Genomic DNA, 15,373 nt, shown 5'->3' with positions numbered 1-15,373 from the left:
AAGCCTCCACGCTACTATTAAAGCTGCATTCTCACCTAGGAAATATTTTTTCTAATGTGGCCCTTCCCTCTAGCCAGTTTTCAAGGGCTATGCCGGTTCTGTGTCACAGAAATAAATAAAGATCACATTATTTAAATGGAGACTGAGGGGTGTGAGAGACCAAACCACAAGCAATTGATCCTCCTAATCACACCCCCTTGGTTTTCAGTCTGGGCTTTGAGAGAAATGGAGCAGCCCCCAGGCTGGGAAAGAAGGGAGTAAGGCAGCTTTAAAGTGGAAAATATAATTTATTTCAGTGTAAAACACAAATGTTTCAAACTATTTCCACCTACTATTACTGTAATTCTATGAAATAAATAAAGCAGAGAAATGCTACTGCTAAAAAAATACATAGTCACCTTAGATTTGCCGAACTTCACTTGGACGATCCAAAAAGCTATAGAAAGGATGTATTGTGGACACATTTAGACCTCAAACCCACTGGTGTTAATTACATGTGTTTTACTAGAGATGTTAATACTAGTACAATGCATGTAAATGGGTCTTAAAATAGAATCCAGTGTCATTTTCACCAATATTCAGGTACATTTTATTTTTACAAATGCATCTTGTTCCGTTCACTTGCGTTTTCCGCAGTTATACATTATCCAATGACCTCAATCGCTAGTAACAAATGCAAGTCAAACGCAGATGCGCTTTCAGCTTTTGTATTTTTTCCCTCAAATTTTTACAGATTGTCTTTATCAATTATTAAGAAAGAATAAGATCAGATAATATTTCAGGTCTAATTAAGGTTAGGGTACATCATTTTCCGACTAATTTGTTATCTACAACAATTGTACCTACGACTGAAGGTTCGACCAGTTGGGCGATTTCATGCATACGCACTACACACAATTTTACCTTCAGATCCGTGCTTCATCTGGTCCTATAGTTGTTTAGAGAATGACAGCAAAATATGCATTCATTCCTGTCACACTGATTTAACGCCTTGTTATAGCTATCCACATGTCATAACGAATTTTGTTAGCTTCTGTGACTCTGAAACTAAATATTCAGCCTCAGAATGAACAAACAAATTATTCCATCTACAGCACTCTACACATTTAGTCACCAGGACATGACCATGCCTCTGTAACCTCTATGGACATCGTGATCTTGAGTGCATATATGGGCCTGATTCATTAAGGAATGCTAAGCAAGAAATGGAGAAAACCATGTTGCAATTTTCCTTATGTGCAAAATATTAAACTAATTTGCACCGATTGTGCAAATTAGTTTAATATTTTGCAAATAAGGAAAATACTGTCTGTTTTTTTCATGTAGCACAAAAATACTTGATAGCTTATTTGTAAACTGAAATTTAAGGTTGATCTAGGGAAAAAAAGCCAGTATTTTCCTTATGTGCAAAATAATAAACTAATATGCACCCCTTGTATTGTAACATGGTTTTGTCCATAAGAAAACTAGTTAAAAAAAAAAAAGAAGTACTTTCCTTAATGAATCAGGTCCTACATGATTAGAAGGTGATTGGACCAAAATTATTAAACCGCACGACCATGCAAATGAAACCACAATTGGCACTTTGGAACAACTGTCGGTCATCGTGTAAGTATACACAACAACACGATATGTGGCCGAGCCTTCGTTTATCGGTTGATAGGCCCAATACTTGCCTGAAAAACTTCCAGTGTGTACCTAGCCTAAAACAGGAAAACAGATAATTCTAAAAGGCTGACAAGGTTTCAAGACCTATTTATGAATAGGAGGAGTTTGCGGAGAATCAGGTGGAACTAGCAGAGCTAAGGAGTCTATGTCCTGCATTAACCTGTAGACACCTAACTTTATGCTCTTATTTAAAAATCCAGTCCTGAAGACACTGCTGTGAATGCCTACACAGCCACAGATCTTGTCTGCACAGGATATACTATAAAGGACAACAACAGACATTATCTGATTCATTATCATAATTCCTCCAATGTTGAAATCAGATCAGACACAAAACAAAACTGCCTTGGGGGTTGCTCTAGGGCATGCATACACAAGTGCTCTTTTTCACATAGTATAAATGTTTCATTCACCACACAAATTGTTATGTAACTGACGTAAGTCTAGAGACAATTTACTCCCTATACTAATCAGACTAAGGGGAAAACTTACTAAATTGCGGTCTACTAAATGCCAAACCATACATCACTATGCATCAGACCTGCCAGGTCTAAATCAACGATCCCCATTTTTAAAGCTGGCAGTTATAGAAACCGTTTACTAAGCAACAGTTTGCCAAACTGCATAGCAAACAGCCACTTTTAAGTAAAATTACCTCATTCCATGCTGGGTGTTCCTCAGGAGTGAGTAAAAGTAAATCCTACAGTTTGGGTCTGAAAACCGCATTCGATATATGGCATTGCAAAAAAAGGCCACTTAGTAAATATTCTCTCAGGGCCCGAGTCATTAAGGAGAACAAAGCATAAAAAAGGAGCAACCTTGCAGCTGGGCAATACCATGTTGCATTGGACGGGGTGGGGGTAAATTTAAAATGTGGGGACAGATTTATAGTTGGGAAATGGAATGTCCTGGATCAACATTACATTTCCGTGTTAAAGTAAAGCTGTAAAGTATTTGTGTGCTACATGAAAAAGCAGCCAGTATTTAACTTATGTGCAAAATAATAAACCAATTTGCACCCCTTGAATTGTAACATGGTTTGTCCCAGAGAACATGTACTCCTTTTTTTTTTTGCCCTACTTACCTTTATGTCTCAGGCCCTCAGTGTTTAGAAGTGTTTTTAAGAAAAAGATTACAGATCATAGACCATGGAGTGGTGCTGGTTGTACATATACGTTGAAAGTCCATTTAGCTTTGGACATGTATTTCGCTACTCACCGCTGGGTGAATAGAGCGTTTTAATTACAAGGAAACCAGTACTTGCGTACACGAGTCTTTAGCATGACCTAGTAGTTTTCTCTTGTTCTATACTTGAACATTTGCTCTTTGAATCCAGTATTGTTCCACCCATGAGTTGTCCTTGCAACGCTAGCAACCACCGATATAGAAACACATCTTTGTCCTGTCAGGTCATCTCACAAAACAGCCTACAGAAACGCCAAAACAATGTTTACTCTACCTGATGCAGAACGGGTATGTTAGCTGAGCGTAAACCACGGCAGAGAGATAAATTAACCTGTGAGCAGCCACAAGTTATTAGTTACATTTTACCTTGTACAATTATAGTTTAATGTTAGCTTCAAAAAATCATGTGGGCATAAGGTAATCAGCACACTGAACCTTTTTCTCTGCACATTGGAACTGCCATGGCTCTTTCTTTGCTCGAGGTAAAATGAAATTGCGTCATCGAGTCTGACCCACCTCAGAGAACACAGAGTGGATAGTAGTGTGAGGACACAATTAGCATCATCACGCCTTGCCTCTGCCTACTTAATGTGATTAGCACACACCAACCACTTCTCTTATATCTCCCCTTTGCATTTCCCAGAGGTGAGGTAAGAAAAATAATTTTGGTTAATAAGTGGTTAACCATATGCCTGGTACAACTTAAAGCCATGGAGTGTTTGTATGTACATTTCTGGAAGGGTGTTACCAGTAGAGATGTTCACTGACCCCCGTGTTTTGGTTTTGGATCTGGATTGACTTCGTATTTTGGCAAAACCGCCCGCGCGTGTTTTGGTTTTGGATCCCTATTTTTTTCTAAAATCAGTATTTTTTTTGCTAAAATCACATAATTTGGCTCTTTTTTTGTTTCTACATTATTATTAACCTCAATAACATTAATTTCCAGTCATTTCCAGTCAATTTTTGTCAAGTGACAAGAGCACTGCTACCCATCCTGTTTCTGTATGAGCAATGACACTGAGCATTGTCACTGGAGAATGGAGAGTGACAAGAACACTGCTACCCCTGTTTCTGTGTGAGCAATGGCACTGAGCATTGTCACTGGAGAATGGAGAGTGACAAGAACACTGCTACCCCTGTTTCTGTGTGAGCAATGGCACTGAGCATTGTCACTGGAGAATGGAGAGTGACAAGAACAATGCTACCCCTGTTTCTGTATGAGCAATGGCACTGAGCATTGTCACTGGAGAATGGAGAGTGACAAGAACACTGCTACCCCTGTTTCTGTATGAGCAATGACACTGAGCAATGTCACTGGAGAATGGAGAGTGACAAGAACACTGCTACCCCTGTTTCTGTGTAAGCAATGGCACTGAGCAATGTCACTGGAGAATGGAGAGTGACAAGAACACTGCTACCCCTGTTTCTGTGTGAGCAATGGCACTGAGCAATGTCACTGGAGAATGGAGAGTGACAAGAACACTGCTACCCCTGTTTCTGTGTGAGCAATGACACTGAGCAATGTCACTGGAGAATGGAGAGTGACAAGAACACTGCTACCCCTGTTTCTGTGTAAGCAATGGCACTGAGCAATGTCACTGGAGAATGGAGAGTGACAAGAACACTGCTACCCCTGTTTCTGTGTGAGCAATGGCACTGAGCAATGTCACTGGAGAATGGAGAGTGACAAGAACACTGCTACCCCTGTTTCTGTGTGAGCAATGGTACTGAGCAATGTCACTGGAGAATGGAGAGTGACAAGAACACTGCTACCCCTGTTTCTGTATGAGCAATGACACTGAGCACTGTCACTGGAGAATGGAGAGTGACAAGAACACTGCTACCCCTGTTTCTGTGTAAGCAATGGCACTGAGCAATGGCACTGGAGAATAGAGAGTGACAAGAACACTGCTACCCCTGTTTCTGTGTAAGCAATGGCACTGAGCAATGTCACTGGAGAATGGAGAGTGACAAGAACACTGCTACCCCTGTTTCTGTGTAAGCAATGATACTGAGCAATGTCACTGGAGAATGGAGAGTGACAAGAACACTGCTACTCCTGTTTCTGTGTGAGCAATGGCACTGAGCAATGTCACTGGAGAATGGAGAGTGACAAGAACACTGCTACCCCTGTTTCTGTGTGAGCAATGGCACTGAGCAATGTCACTGGAGAATGGAGAGTGACAAGAACACTGCTACCCCTGTTTCTGTGTAAGCAATGCCGCTGGATCTCCTGGGGATGGAGGTACTTATGGAATCAAAAACCCGAGAGATCCGACAACACAACAATAACGTTTTGCCTCGATTCAGATCCAAGGACACGCAAAAGTACTGAGCTGGCTTGCGAGTCTCCTCGGATCCCCTAAGTTCGGGTGAGTTCGGTGTTCAGAAAACCGAGCTTGAGCATCTCTAGTTACCAGTGTATTTGGCCTAAAATAATTTTTCATTATTTTTATCTTTACAATCCTAAAATTTGAGTCAGATTTATTGTTCTCTTCGCTTAATAATTGCAAAATACGGTAGTTTATAAAAAAAATTAAATTAGATGCGAATACATGTAGGTATAGTACAAAAAAGTAAGTATATATGACTGTGTGTAACAAGACACCGTTGAGAAAACAACTGAGGTTCAGAAGCTTTTCAACTGTCCTGCTTGGAGCTTTGTTCCAGTCAGCAACCATACAAATAACTTCATCTAGTCTTTCAAACAATATACATACAATGGTTACTGCCTTCCTATTAATGGTTACTGCCTTCTTACTCATGGTTAAACAATTTAGACCACCCAAAGGAGGCTAGTATTTATTTTGATTTTCTTGTATGTGTCATCATAAGGGGTCTGACTTAAGTGTCTGCAGGGGCATGAACTATCCTGGCTCGGCCTACCAAGGCTACATCCACACTGATCTTTATTTTCAGGAATGCAGCCAGCAATGGAGCATGTAAGGGATATATCATACGAAGATAAAGTTTTAGGCTCCACTACAATCTGCACTGACACACCCAAAATGCTTCCATGTGGCCACAGCCTAAGGGATTTTGTTTTCAGCTAAGAAGTGTATTTAGGCCTCTGACTGAACAGCAATCTGGCGTGCTGAGATGGGTCTTACTGGTGAAGAGAATGGATAATGTAGAATTGGATGCTGAGCAAGAACCAGTCCTGACAGCAGAAGAGATATATTTTCAGTGGAGCTTAAACAAAACAGAGCCCCGGGAGCCTATAAATCATGTATCTGCAATCTTGCACAATGAGGACTAGTTAATGCTTGAATTATTAGAAAGATATGTTGGCACAGAAGATGGAAGTCTGCAAGTTGTAGCAAATCCTAACACAAATATAACACAAGGGAGCGCGATTTAGCAGGCTCAGCCAGAGTCCAATAGTTCAAACACCAACATGCTGCATCTTATTATATCCGATGATCTTCCAACATATGTATATATAATATACAATAGAAGATAAGGATATTAACACATAATATTGGAGATGATGCTTTGGGAGACCAGGAAAATATACATTGCAACTACTCTTAACATGGTCAGTCCATTTTTTTGGACTCTTTTGAATATATATTTATATAAATACACATTTATTGGGGAATTCAATTCAGCGCAAAGTGTCTCGCGAGCATTCCGGAGACACTTCACACATATATTTTTACTGAAATATCCGCTCATTTCAAACTGAGCGCATATTTCTACCGTAGTAACGGTAAACTGTGTTGCCGCAATGTTCCCGAGGAACATTGCAGCTAATTGAATTCCCCCCTATATTGGCAACAAAGAGAGTCTGTGAATAATAAAAGCAAAACAACCGATTGTTGTGTTAGAGCTTTACAGCTATACATAGTAAGCAGAATGGAAACTTGTGTCAGGAAGATTCCTCATGTGCCTGAATAAAGTCTGTTTAGTGTCCTTATCTGCAAATGTGTAATATGTGGATTGTGCAATGTTATTCAAATGTTACTCGGGATAAAAGTATTACATAATGGAAAAGACAAAATATACGGGCCTGGGAACTCAACTTTCGGTTTCCTTATATAAAACAGCTACTGAGACCATTCACAAATATTTGTTTATATATAAGTCTCAGTACTTCTTGTGAACTTTGTATTTTTAAAATTGTACTTATGTTTACAAAGACAAGCTATTTTTCTCCTTTATGTTTTCCTGTTATCAATCATTTCAGGTATCATGATGATTGGCAGATCCCTATTAGATAATAACAGATGTTAGCAGAGGTGAAGTAAGAAGGTTAATCCACAAGTTTGTTGTTTTTTATTGAATGTATAATCAGCTCTATAAATGTAATATACAGTCTTGTGGAATCGGTATACATACACAAAGAGCTAAGTACCACACATCCATTCAGTTCTACGACACTCATATGCAGTGAAGAATCAGTATTGTGCATGCACAGTAGACATTTCAGGCGGACCTCATTGCGCATGCGCTGTAGACACCTAGATGGGCAGGAGGGCACCGCGAATCCGGCACTTGACCACCGAAGACAGCACACAAGTGCCTATCTACCTCAACACTTATTTGGTGTGCATAGCTTGTTTAATGGCGGTGCAGGCATTGATTTGCTTAGATGCGCACAGGTTTCCAGAGCAATATGGTGGCGTTTGAGGAAAAGCAGAATTTGCACTGGTCAATAGGAGAAACTGGAAGGAGTGAGACTGGTCCTTGCTAAGTAACGTGTAATCACACCAGTGCAGGAAAACAACAAGATTTCATTTTGAGGACCAAGATTATTGAAATGCGCTAAAGGGGTGAGGAGGATGCATTGCTAAGGGCGTTCCGTAATGTGCCGTGGGGTGCAGCCAGTTCCACTCCACAAAAAGGTTTTCTTTTTGCACCGAATTTTAACTGGCAGACAGGGTCCCATCCTGTACTTATAATGGGATACTTTGTAACAGCTCCAAACTGCAAAGTGCATTTTTAGTTCGAACGTTCATCTGCCAACATGAGCGAGTAGGAGTACACCATGCTATGTGCTGGATGGTCCATCTAGGCGTACCAGTGAGAATAGAAGTCCTCATTCATAAAGGAGGCCCAGGATCTCCCACCATGATCACAACTTCATCTCACATCTGATACGCATTTGAATACTTTTACATAGATATTTGTAAATGTTATTGCCAAAACTTATGGGGAACTTGAATTTTTAGGATTAGTTGTCCCTTGACTAAACTGAGTATCTTATTACCCGGTAGTTTTTCATATACTATTGAATCAGATTGGGTCCAGAACAGTTACCATGATTAACCATACAGAAGTATTATCATGTAAATGAGATCTGAATATGCGTTAGAATAAAACCATCTTCCTTTCTAACTGGTGCTCTAACACATGTAAGTTGTGCACCATGCTCTGCCATTACTGCCCTACCTCCTCCTCTCCATATTACCGGGAACATTTCTGAAAACTGGTACCAAGAAAAATGGTGGTGTTTACATTAAAAAAATGAGCACACCTACACAACCAAAAACCTGACAGCTAGGGGAAACACCACCTTTTCTCTTTGCACCGGTTTTTATAAATCACCCCTAATAAATGCTTGAATTTCTTTACCTCATATCCGCAGGTGGGAAAATGATCCGTGGTCTTCCGCAGGAAAGAGAAAAATAAAAGAAACAAGCAAAAGTATTAAAACCACCACACTACAAGTAGGGAAGTAGAGATTTTAAAATGGATAAGTCCCCTTCAGCCCAGTTTTTGCAGGTCAAATATAGTTCATGTATTTGTTTCCACTCCGTTCCACTGTTGTGCAAAGGAGCTATTCAGGAGTCGTCTCCCCCCCCCCCCCCCCGAAAAGTCATAACACAGGGCCCAGATCTCCAAAATAAAAATAAACAGTTGTAATTCCTGATTGTTGATAGTTATTACCTGCGATATGGGCAGCACAGTGGCTTAGTTATTAGCACTTCTGCCTCACAGCACTGGGGTCTGTATGAGTCTGTCTGTGAGTGTGTGTCTATATTAGGGAATTTAGACTGTAAGCTCCAATGGGGCAGGGACAGATGTGAATGAGTTCTCTGTACAGCGCTGCGGAATCAGTGGCGCTATATAAATAAATGGTGATGACGATGATGATGGGGTCATGAGTTCAATTCCCGACCATGGCCTTATCTGTGTGGAGTTTCTATGTTCTCCCTGTGTTTGCGTGAGTTTCCTTCGGGTGCTCTGGTTTCCTCCCACACTCCAAAAACATACTGGTAGGTTAATTGGCTGCTAACAAATTGACCCTAGTCTGTGTGTGTGTTAGGGAATTTAGAATGTAAGCCCCAATGGGGAAGGGACTGATGTGAGTGCGTTCTCTGTACAGGGCTGCGGAATTAGTGGCACTATATGAATAAATGGTGATGATGATGATATGTCCATGAAGTGAAATCGTTTACCTAAAGAATTCAGTACATAACAAAAGTCATTCATAAACTGCAAAATCTGCACACCCACAATGCTTCTTTATGGGCACAAGTGTCCCTGTTTGTCTGCCAAGAACATTTCAAGGTGCATGTCCACTATACCATCTTTGGAAAGACCCCACAAAAGCATTCTGAGCCTGATTCACTGAAGCATGCAAAACGAACGTAAATTGCATATTTTTTTTTTGTTAAAAAAGCATGTAAATCGGGCATACACACGTCTGTATTAAACTAGGAGCAGATCTTAAAATACGTCTCGTTGAATACAGGTCCAGGTACGCTTTACTCTAACAGACAATACACTGCAAGATACGTCCAATACATATGTGGAATATAAAATCCCATAAGAATGCACAGAAACAAAAATAAAAGTATTTAATGTCTTTTCCATTCCAATACATCTATCATGATGTTATTAATGTCCACTGTACATAAAATGTATTTTTACAGCTCCTGATTGCAAACACATGTTCTAGCATACATACGTAACTGTCATCACTAGTAATCGGCACATACACCTGACCTGTAGCTGGGGTAAGTGATACGGCTGGGTTACTTTACTACCCCAGGCTGTATAGAGGGAGTGAACAGGACTGCCCTATCCATACTCTGTACCTAAGTGTCAGTTGTGTGTACCCTCATCTATGAGTGTCCTATTACTAACAAGCATTACTTTGGGATCTTGGACATGATGCAGAGTTGGCTGCAAAATGGGTGTATTTTTAATTCAAAAAAGGCAAACGTAAAAAATAGCGTATTTAAAATCATATGCTGAGCTGTCAAGATTTATCTCAAGATTTTACACCAGAAACATGTCACAGACACTTACATCATACTTGTGCCCACATTTTTATTTATTTAGTTTATATGTGTAGCCATACTTGCCAACTCTCCCGGAATGTCCAGGAGACTCCCGAAATTCAGGTCGGTCTCACGGAGAGCAGGCAAGTCTCCCGCGTCCCGCAACTGCCTTCCCAAAATGACGCGATTCGCGGTGAATTGCGTCTTTTTGGCCCCACCCTCGCGACAAAACGGCATTTCCGTTGCGGGGGAGGGGCCAAAATGACGACTTTGCCCACACCCCGCCCCCTCCCGCCCTCCAGAACCGGAAGTAGGCAAGTATGTGTGTAGCACTTGTTATTAAGCATTAGCACTTTTTTATATAGCAGAAACACCTCCCCGTCTCATGTCAAGTTTTTTACATTTATGTTTAAACACATATACAACAGCATAAAATATGCACCAATCAGTTTCAGCAGTGCAATCGCAAACATCCAATCACAAGAGGTTCACTAGTGCCAGAGGACCATTATCATACGCTATTCACACCTGCCCCTGACCACCCCTAATAATACAGATTTTCTTCAGGCTTCTTTACGTCTTTTTCAGGGTCTGCATCTATACGCAATTACATGCACATGCCCCTAATGTGCCCGGCCTACGTTATTACTCCCCCATCCCGCCTCTCCAGGTACAGGCTGGCACAAGTGGCAGGATCACATAAATCTGCATGGTTGCATATGTCTGCGCCCACTTTCTGGACGTACGCAGAGCAATTTCACACAAGTTACGCTACACAATATGACTTAGTACCCGCTCCGTATCACCTTTGTCTGCACAAAGCTATTGGCAGAAAGTTTCATAAATATATCAAACAAAAATCAAATAACACATTTCTCTAACATGTCAAACGTTAAAAGAACAAAAGCTTTGCAGAACATACAGTCAGGTATCTTCGAATTGTGTATGTAAACATACAGGGATGATGTAGAAGTAGGCACCCATACACATTAGTGCTTAAAATAACAAAAATGTGTATGTTTTTACTAAAACTAATATAGAAGCAGGGCTGTGAAGGATCACACAGAGGTTAGTGTAAGAAATATGCTGGTAATTGTATAATAAAACAGTACAGTGACTAGGCGGGTATAAGATGTCTGTTACCTTCTTGGGTAAAAGAAGAAAGAAAGAAAACTGTCCCTTCCTCTTATATGAATTATGTGAGCCATACACAGGAAAGGAGAAAAATAGCATAAAAGAAAAACAAAACAAAAAAAATACAGACACATGGGTAACAGAACGTTTATGCAAGGACATAGATTTGCTCAACAGCCTGAGGCCTAACCGTGCTGGCAGGCTGCCTGCAACTGAAAGAAAAGACGAGTAAAGCACTGAGGTACTAAAATAATCTACTCAGCAACAGAAGTTGGATGATCTAACCAATCCAGCATACGGAGCCAAACTCTGACACTGTATGGAAAGCAGAACAAATACATCCTGTATTTCAGAGTCTCTTTCAACGGATTATTCAAATATAGCAAGAAACACATCTGATATTACACAATGAATGTTAAAAACACAAAAAGCAAATTGTTTTCATTGTTTTTTTCCATACTACCACATTAAATCTGACACAAACAATGTTTCTATTTAGTTTTAAAGATTTTACTTTAAATGCCTTTTTTTAACTCTTCTTCCTCCTGACCCCTTCGCCCACTTCCATAATTTGCAGTTATGATTTTTTGGCAAGCCCTAACAATGGACCTACGCAAATCACACTGAAATACAAGTACCCTTTTCCGCTGAAACAAATGTCCACAAATCTTAGTACTCTATGCTCTCCTGCACAAACAAAAGGAGACATATGCAGCTAAGATTGCATGTGGTTTAAAAAAAAATACTTCACCCAAAATAGAGCTTTCCAAATAAGAAGCCTTCTTCTGACTATATGGTTGGTGGTGGGGGTGGTTGCTCACTGGGTTTTCACCACAATAGCTAAAGAGGAGCAGCCTACAGGCAAAGATTCAAAAGTTGTCAATGGGAAATACGGTCTGAAAGCTGAGTTTGTACTTAATGTAGGGATACCAAGCAAATTCTTCTTTAATGCTTTAAAGATAATTTATAGATTCCATAGTGTTTCACTCCGTACATACTCTACAGATACATAGAGGAACTATCGGCAGAAGTGTTGGACAAACGGTCGTAAGTGCGTATACACTTCCAAATGTGCCCATTGTTCCATCGTTGATTGTGATTTTTAGAAAGTTTATAAAACCAAATCAAACGATGCGATGTGTTTTAGTACAATAAAATATTATCATGGGAGTATACACTCTTGCAATATCGGACCAAACGGTTGTTTATCATGTGATCTGCACACAGTGGCGGATCCGGGGGATTGACACAATCAGAGCAGCCGGGCAGGACTCTCTCCCTAACTCTCTCTTCTGACCGGATCTGCACATGGTGTGCAGCCGCCGGCAGCAAGCCCCTGCTAGGGGGGGGCGATCGCCCCGATCGCCCTCCCCCCCTGGATCCGCCACTGTGTGCAGATCACATGGTGTGCAGCCGTCAGCAGCCTTAGGTGTCAAAAAGGGGGCGGGGCTAAATCGCCCCCCCTAAATCGCCCCCGATACAATTAACTTCTGGATCCGCCCCTGTCTGCACATTAATTGCATAGGTGTGTACCAAGCTTTACAGTATACTCTGCATTGGACACTTATATTAACAAGCAAACAGTCTACTATCAGAAAATAGATGTCCCACATTTGTTACTGGCGACAAGCATAATCCAGTAAGAGAAGACAAGTACTTTGGATTCAGGGTGACTGTGACCTGAGTTGCCTAATTTTGCACCGCAAGCCATACACACTCCAGTTCTAAAAGCAGCCAGTTCTGTTTCCTCTTGGGAAAGCTTTGGCAGGCTACAAAGGACATCAGCCCTGATATAAACAATGCAGAATGGAAATGAGGCCAGGATAAGATGTGTAACGGTGTAGTGCCAACAAAGCAAAGGGTGCAGCTCTGCTTACACACTCCAAATCAACATGACTTTTCCCAGTATTCAGTTAACCCAAGCTTCCATGTTACTGTGTCAAACTATCTGCAACCAACTTTATGCAGTAATAAGAAGATATTAGTCATCCAATGTAAAAACACTCAAAAATATATGCAACCTATTAAGTACATGAAGAATATTAATTCTCACCTAGACATTGCAAAAAGAGACACATCAGGGAAATAATTATTAGGGTAACTCTGGCAGAGGGGCATAATACCAGCCGTTTATCACACCAAAGCTGTTATACTGTTATCCACAGAGAAGTGACAGGTCCTCAAATAGCACCCCCCCCCCCCCCCCCCTTCCACTCCTGTTTATAAATTACAAGATTTTTGTAGCTTGTTCAGTAAGGGATTGTTACTAATAATGTAAACCTATTATTATTGTAAATGAATGTAAAGTAGTATTCCTCATATGGCTTAAGTGGCAATAATAGAATACTGTAACCCCAAATAATGGAACATAAACTCAAAATGTAACCTAAAATTTAGTACCGAGTATTGCAGTCATAACAAGGTAGAGAGAGGAAAATGTATGTATTCCAACTGGACATTACTTAGGTCTTGGGCACTACCATAAATTTCTATTTTTGCTCATAAGCAAAACAGTACTGCAATTGAAAAGCCTTCCCCAGAAATATGATGCTGATTACCAAGGTGCCTTAGGCTGTTTAAGAATAAATAACCCTACCTCAACTTATGAAACCTTGCCCTCCCCTGTGATGCAACCAAAAGCTAGGTCAGTGTAAATAAACACTGTAAGCCGGCTCACGTGATTGGATTCAGGCAAGCTCTTCCCCCTGCAAGCAGCTGTTGGCTTTTGTGTTTGTGTACAAGTGAGAGAGAACAGGTGAGCGGTATCCTGATCACAGACAGTTCTTAGAGAAAAAACACATAGCTTCCTTTTAGGAGACGGTTTGTGACCCAGGGGAGAGATTTCTCTATTGTGCTGCTGTTCTTTACATATACTCTAGAGCCACCTGCTCAAAAGAATCAATCACACGTCTGTTAAGTCTAACGCATATGTTATACCAAGATATGAGCATGATGACAGCATACAGCAGTTTCCAACGTCCTTTGTCCTTAGTATAAGGCAGGGATAGATGGGACATGGAGTTTTGCAGAAGCCAGTTGTGAAAGCACAAAAAGTTAGTTACACACCAATAAACCTGTTCGTTCTCCATAATAATATTCATGCATTTATAAACAGCAATACTACTACTATTACCACTACTACTACTATTATTATTATTAATAATAATTTAAAAAATGGGTTATGCACCTTTAAACCTGTTCTTATGTAATTACTCCAATTCACTATACAGGTTCCCCTCTACTCTAGTAGATGTGTCCCAGCACTCAGTTTAAATATATTTATTGTTTTGGCTTTTTTTTTATTAGTAATCACTGTAATATCCTAAACAGAACAATGTTTGTAGAGAAATAAGTAAATAGCTGCACTTTATTTAGACATAATAGGCTGTAAGATATGCCATGAAATATGTCAGTCTGTAAACAAACATGAATAACGGTAATATAACTTCTATTCCCCTAGTTTAAAATTCACAGTTGAAACTGTATATAGACATGAGCCTGGTGTTGTTATATTAACAATACTGTCATAAATTAATAATTTGTAATAACAATAATGTTTATAAATCCTAAGCAGTGGGCAAACTGACCTGAAGTGTAACCACCATGGACTGCGGGTGCAGGGGGACACAGATGACGTTGGGATATGAAGAGTCTTCACCCACCACACACTGTTGACAAACTTCTGATCGCAGAATTTCGTCTCCTTGAAAACAAAGAGCAAAGGAACACATGACTCCCCAGATCCAAAACATGTGACGTCACCAGAACGGACCAATCAGGAGCTGGCTGGGCATGACGGGAGGTGTAGTTTTAGTGAGTGGTACCGAGCCTCTGGCACGTCACCGCCTGTCAGATGTGGAGACTGAGAGCTTCAGGCTGGAGAGCGGTGTCCTGGAGGAGGACAGCGTGTAGCTCTTCACCTAGTGTGGAACTATAAGTCCCAGCAAGGTAGCAGGAGTCTGATATTGTACCAACAGTAGGGTATAATGCAATAAGTGCAGGAACCTGAACGATTCAGGCACTCTACATGCAAGACATCACACTGCTGGCAGTTATACATCTGTAGTGTAGTTGATCTTCAGATGGTTAAATATAAAAATGTATTTCATAAAACAGGAAAAGGGACCCCCCACCCTCCCTTCTCTCCCCGTGTT

General features: G+C 40.5%; 1 protein-coding gene across 2 annotated transcripts in view; it reads right to left on the bottom strand.

Moving 5' to 3' along the window:
• The window catches only part of KLHL24 (kelch like family member 24), a 37,911-nt gene extending 22,991 nt beyond the window's left edge, over positions 1–14,920 (bottom strand). For both annotated transcript variants that reach the window (XM_075201705.1, XM_075201706.1), the window contains exon 1: positions 14,807–14,920. The gene's annotated coding sequence lies outside the window, so the exon portion shown is untranslated. The remainder of the gene's footprint in view (positions 1–14,806) is intronic.
• Positions 14,921–15,373: the final 453 nt, after the last annotated feature.

This window comes from Mixophyes fleayi, chromosome 3 (genome assembly GCF_038048845.1).
Source record: "Mixophyes fleayi isolate aMixFle1 chromosome 3, aMixFle1.hap1, whole genome shotgun sequence".
Lineage (NCBI taxonomy): Eukaryota > Metazoa > Chordata > Amphibia > Anura > Limnodynastidae > Mixophyes > Mixophyes fleayi.
Note: the sequence above shows the minus strand (reverse complement) of the source record. Positions and strands in the feature narration are given on the sequence as shown.